We start from the raw sequence: 6,000 nt of genomic DNA on the forward strand, positions 1-6,000 counted from the left end.
AAATTCTAATCAGAAAATCCAAGGAAAAAAATCACAGTGAATAATTTTTCTAGCCTAAGTTGGCATGGGGAAACAGAAATTCCATGGATATTTGGTATAAGCCTGTCTGGTCAAGAAGTGACGGCAAGCATTTGAGCACCCAGGGACTGCAAGAGGAATAAAGTTGTGACCCAGGTCAAGAAAAGATCACAGACCTACAATGAAACCCAGTGACCTTGTATAGAGTGTGGGGACGGATGTTAACTTAAAGATTTGTCACATAATCTCTTCAAGAGAAGACAGAAAGCAGAGAAGGAAAATGTGAGAATAGGATGGAAAAAAATATACAATTCATAATCATAACTTTGAAAATGAATGGGATGAACTCCTCCATTATCAATTTAGAAAGCAGAATCCAACAACTAGACTTTAAATCTGTTACATGAAAAAAGACTTAAGACAGAAAGACGTACACAGATTTAGAATAAGAAGTTTGACCAAAATCTATTATGTTTCAAAGAAAGGAGTAGAAATCATGATTGTCCTACAAGGTAGTAGCAAAAATCAGTATAATTAAAAGAGATAGAGAGGGAAATTTTGGTGAAGATACCATATGCATAATGTACCAATATCATAACTAAATTCCTGAAGGAAAAGTTAAATGAGTTACAGAGAATGATAGAAAACTAGAACATTCCTCAAACCCAGAGGATATTAACAACAACAACAAAGAAATGAAGCATATGGATAGAATTTTTAAAAAGTTTTATGTGATAGAGATTAGTTAATGAGGATGGAAGTGTATTTCTTTCTGGATATATAGATGGAGGAATCATCTGCATAGAAATGATAATTGAATTCATGGACACTGGTAAGATCAGCAGTTGAGATAAAAAAAACAGTGCGAATAAAACATCTTTGTCCTTCATTTTTGGAGAAAAGGCAGCTTAGGATAAATCCACAAATGATGCTTATAGTAGATGGGACTTCAATGAATAGCCAACAAATAAGAATGAGAAGGAACAGTCAGGCACAACATGAAACAGGATAAAACAGTATCATAGAAAGTTTGAGAAGAGAGAGTATTGGGGAGAAGAGGGTGATTAACAGTGTCTGTGGTTGTAGAAAGATCAGGAAGGATGAGGATTTGTTATATTTGCAATGAAGAAGTCATTGTAATAAGTTCACTGATGAATAAATGCAATGTATATGCAAAATAGATATCAAATCACATTGGAAGGTAACGAGAGCTAACAGCAGAGTTTTAGGGAGGTAGACCAGAAAGGTCTGGAGGACGTGGCACCTGAACTTTCAAATAAGTCACAGATTCTTTAATATGGAGTTCAGTGATTATGACAAACCAAATTTACCAGTTTTAATTTCATCAGTTTATCTCTATGTAACCTGCAGCAGACTTTTGAGGAGGACATATGTAGATAACTGGAGAAGTTGTAATCTAAATCATGGAGAGAATCCCCACCTCAGTGAGTTCATATATCCTTTGAAGTATAGCCTGTTTAGGATCCAAAAAACTGTAATGAGTAGAGCCATGACAAATTAATGATGTAGAACTTCTAGTAAATGCCACAGAAGGGCTAACTCAACAAGATTGTCAATATTATCTTAATTGCTAAGTGCACTTTTTGCTTCCCAGTCTCCCCAGACAATTCTTTCTTTGTTTGGAATGTTTACCCTCTCTGAGATTTTTTCCCGACAATAATCTGTTCATCATTCAAGATTGTTGTAAGGTAACTTGAGTTTTCTTCTATTGAACATCATGGAACATACAAACATCTGGATGGAAAAACTATGTTTAAGTAACTTTTGACTTTATCTTCTCTGCAGCAGAAAGTGATAACAGGAGGAGAAAAATTCAAAACTTTCAGTATATTTCAAGAAATACTATTGTCTTAAACTGAAGCAATTGAGGATTAAAAGATAGAAAATAGAAATAAAGGTCAGAGGGAAGAAATACTGAATGTAGGAACATAGAAATGAGATATAAAAGTATTCCTATTTGTAATCAAGGTACTAGACCTCCATTGAGATATCTGGATATCATTGAGGGTTAGTCTTCTCTCCCTTCTTCTTAACCACCAAGACCATGGCTCAACAATTCACTCATTTCAGGGATTTTTAGATCAGTAATTTTCTGAAATATATTATTTGTCACAAAGTTGAATATAATAGTAATAATGATACTTACATAATATATGAAGAGACAATGATAACATTCTAATGGATTATGCAGAGTATTACATGAGGACCTGAAAGGGCCATCAATCCTACAAGCATGCTAGTATGGGTCCACCCAATAGACAACATAGTACAGTGAACAGAGTCTTCCATCTGATCTCAGGCAGCCTCGTTTGGTAACCTATATCTGCCGTTTCTTCTCAGTGACATGATACCTATAAAGTCCTTAGCACAGTGCCTGCCTGACATACAGCAGGTGCTTAATAAATGCTTCTTTTCCCTTTCCCCTTGGGGAAATCACTTCCTTTGACTGAGTCTTTGTTTCATCCTTTATAAAATAAAAGAAATGGATTAGATCATCTCTGAGATATTCCTCAATCCCAAGTCTTTGTGCATATGATAAATAATGATGATGTTGTTAATAATATTTACAACTTTCAACAACTTTGAAGGGCTTGATGTATAGAAGACATTGGACTGACATCTAGAGTTATAATGGCAAATAGAAAGTTATATTCTGCTGAGTAGGAACAACATACAAAGTAAGACAAAGTGATTTTATTTATTTATTTATTTATTTGCAAGGCAAATGGGGTTAAGTGGCTTGCCCAAGGCCACACAGTTGGGTAATTATTAAGTGCCTGAGGCCAGACTTGAACCCAGGTACTGCTGACTCCAGGGCCTGTGCTCTATCCACTGTGCCACCTAGCTGCCCCAGATAAAGTGATTTAAATAGGGGCAGTTAGGTGGTACAATAGAAAGAGCACCAGCCCTGGAGTTAGGACTACCTGAGTTCGAATGTGATCTCAGACACTTGACATTTATTAGCTGTGTGATCTTGGACAAATTACTTAATCCTGACTGCCTTGCATCTAGAGTCATCTCTAGTTATCCTGATTTCATTTCTGGCCTCTGTATCCAGTTGGCTTTGGAGGAGAAAGTGAGGTTGGTGACTTAGCACAGTTCCTCCTCACTCAAATCCAATTCATGTGCTTGTCATGGCATCACCTCTCCTGAGAATGAAGGACAAACATCATCAAATGGGAGACGATGCCAATAATTGCGGTAGGAGAAGTTGGAGGATAAAGAAAGATTTCATGAAGGAAGCTTGGAATGCCACAAGGTGGAAGTGAAGAGAGAAGTGATGCCATACATAGGACACCCTTTAGACAGGCATGGAGACTGAATATGGAATGCCATGTATAGGTAACTACTTATAGGGCAATTTGACTAGAATGGACAATACATGAAGGAGAGTAATAAGAAAAAAGCTTAAGAAAGCCAAATAATTGAGGGTTTCATATATTAGACTGGTGGGGTGGGGTTTATATGTTGTCCATGAAGCAAAAGGAGAGCCATTAAAGAATTTTGAGTGGTGAGAGGAGGGCAAGGGGGAAGAGGGTAACAAAGTCAGCTTTGCATTAAAAACAGCTATAATTTCTATAGTAATTTATGGTTTACCAAGCATTTTCCTCACAGGCACTTGAAAGGTTAGATAATGTCAAAATTATTCTCTGCATTTTACAATTCTGACTTTGAGAGGTGAAATGATTTGCCCAGTATCATGTAAGCAATATGGGGCTGAAGGAGGATTTGAACCAGGTCTCCTGACCTGATCAGTACTTTCTCCATCAGACTACAGCCTTTCAACTCAATCCCCATATTCTTTAGGATTCTTGAATTATTATGATAGCATTATTTAAGGGACAGCTAGGTGGCACAGTGGATAGAGCACCAGCCCTGGAGTCAGGAGTACCTGAGTTCAATTCTGGCCACAGACACTTAATAATGACCTAGCTGTGTGGCCTTGGGCAAGTCACTTAACCCCATTTGCCTTGCAAAAGCCTAAAACAAACAAAAAAAAGAGCATTATTTATATGACCTTCAGAATTCCCATCTGTAGGTCATCCTACTGTGGAAGAGTAGATTTGCCAAGGGAAGTCATAAGGTGTCAGTTGTAGTAAAGCAGTTACTTCTGTGTCTCATTACAAGGTATATGAATGGCAAGGGAAGTGATTCCATTTTGCTACAAATTTCAATGATTGTTATATTGACAAGTTGGTTGGCAAAGTTAGTTAGTAAAGTGGATTTTCTTCTTTGTCCCAGAATTAAAATGCAGTTTAGTTTAAATGTCATCCAAAATAAAGTTCTTAAAGAGAGAATAATTTGAAATGATCCTATTTTGGTATATTGTAATTACATCTTTCTTAATACTCCTTCATTTCAATCTTCTTTCAGGTAGAAGAGTATAATTTCTAAGCTTTTCATTTATAAATCAAGATTCAGTAATCACAGAAGACATAAAAAGTTGACTTAAAGAGGAATTTGGTAACTTGGTTTCCAAATCAAACTTATTTATTATCAAATTTCTTACACAAATACTTTGCCCTTTTCTGTGATGAAGGGGTAAAAGTCACTGATTTGACATTAGTCTCTTTCTCACATTGTAGTCAAACTGACCAAGTATACAAATAGCCTTCTGTCTACTCTTTCTGCGTCATCGAGTATTATTTTTCCAAGTAATTGTAATCTCCTCCTTCTTGGTCTTATAATCTATATCCTCTTCAAGGCTCACTTCAAGTGGCACCTCATACATAAGGTCTTTTCTGACATTCCATCTCCTTCTCAATTAGGGATCCTCTGCTTGGAAATAATTTCGCATCACATTTACAGCCACTTAGCCTTTTCCCTTTCTTTTTGTTACTTTTGTTTATTTTCTATTTTTCCATCACTCTTACTTTTTAATGATACCTTCTTCCCCTAAAAGAAACATTCTCTGTGATAAGTAAAGTCAAGTAAGACAGATCCATACATGCGTTATGTCTAAAAGTCTATCTCCTTCTGCACCTACACTCTCCCACCTCTTTTCTGAGAAGAGACACAATTCAAATTGTAGAGCTATTCCATAGACATATTGTGACAATCTGACTGTCCTTCTTTGCGGATGACATGGGTGCTGGCTGCAAGCCCTTTTAACATCACTGAACCTCCTTGATGATTTCCATAGCCTCTCAGAAGATTTTAGCTTAACTCTTCCCACAGGAAAAACCAAATGGCTGGAAAATGTCCTAACCACTGTTAGGACCATGACATGTAGTTGAATGGGCAGTCACTGCTAGTAGACACTGAGTTGTAGCCAGAATTAAATAGTTGGAAGAAAACATGTTGGATTGTCCATGGAAAATTTTTATTATCCCACACTTTTCCCTAAAACAAATGTTGATATTTGTAATACCAAAATTGAAGTGGTGTAAGACAAAGAATACTACCATCTTCCCAAAATTAAAATTTAGATTCTTTCAGCTGTAGAGTAAGGATAAGCAGTTGACAGTACAAAATACTTAACTACAAGATGTCTGAATTATCACACAAATTTCTTATTCCTTCCTTCCTCCCTTCCTTCACTTCGTTGTTGAGTTCTTAACATATTCTATGAACTTGTTGGTGCAAATAGTAATAATGACTCTGTGTGTGTGTGTGTGTGTGTGTGTGTGTGTGTGTGTATTTGTGTGTGGATAATATAATTTATTTGTAGTTTACCATATGAGAGTTTTGTGGAACACTGACAGGTTGAGCTACTTGCCCAAAGTTACACAGATAATACTATAGACCTTTCAGGATGTAAAGACAGAAACAAGCATTTCAGTGCCTAATCTACCATGTGCTCGGTACTATTTTATGTATTTTATAATTATTATATCATTTGACCCTGGGGGAGATAGAGATGGATATAAATATTTCTATGACATGTATGATGCATACAGAGAGAAATGGGAGATAATTTTTAAATTTGTTGTTCAGTTTTTTTCAGTTGTGTCTGATTCT

This window comes from Macrotis lagotis, chromosome X, assembly GCF_037893015.1.
Source record: "Macrotis lagotis isolate mMagLag1 chromosome X, bilby.v1.9.chrom.fasta, whole genome shotgun sequence".
NCBI classification, from domain to species: Eukaryota; Metazoa; Chordata; class Mammalia; order Peramelemorphia; family Peramelidae; genus Macrotis; species Macrotis lagotis.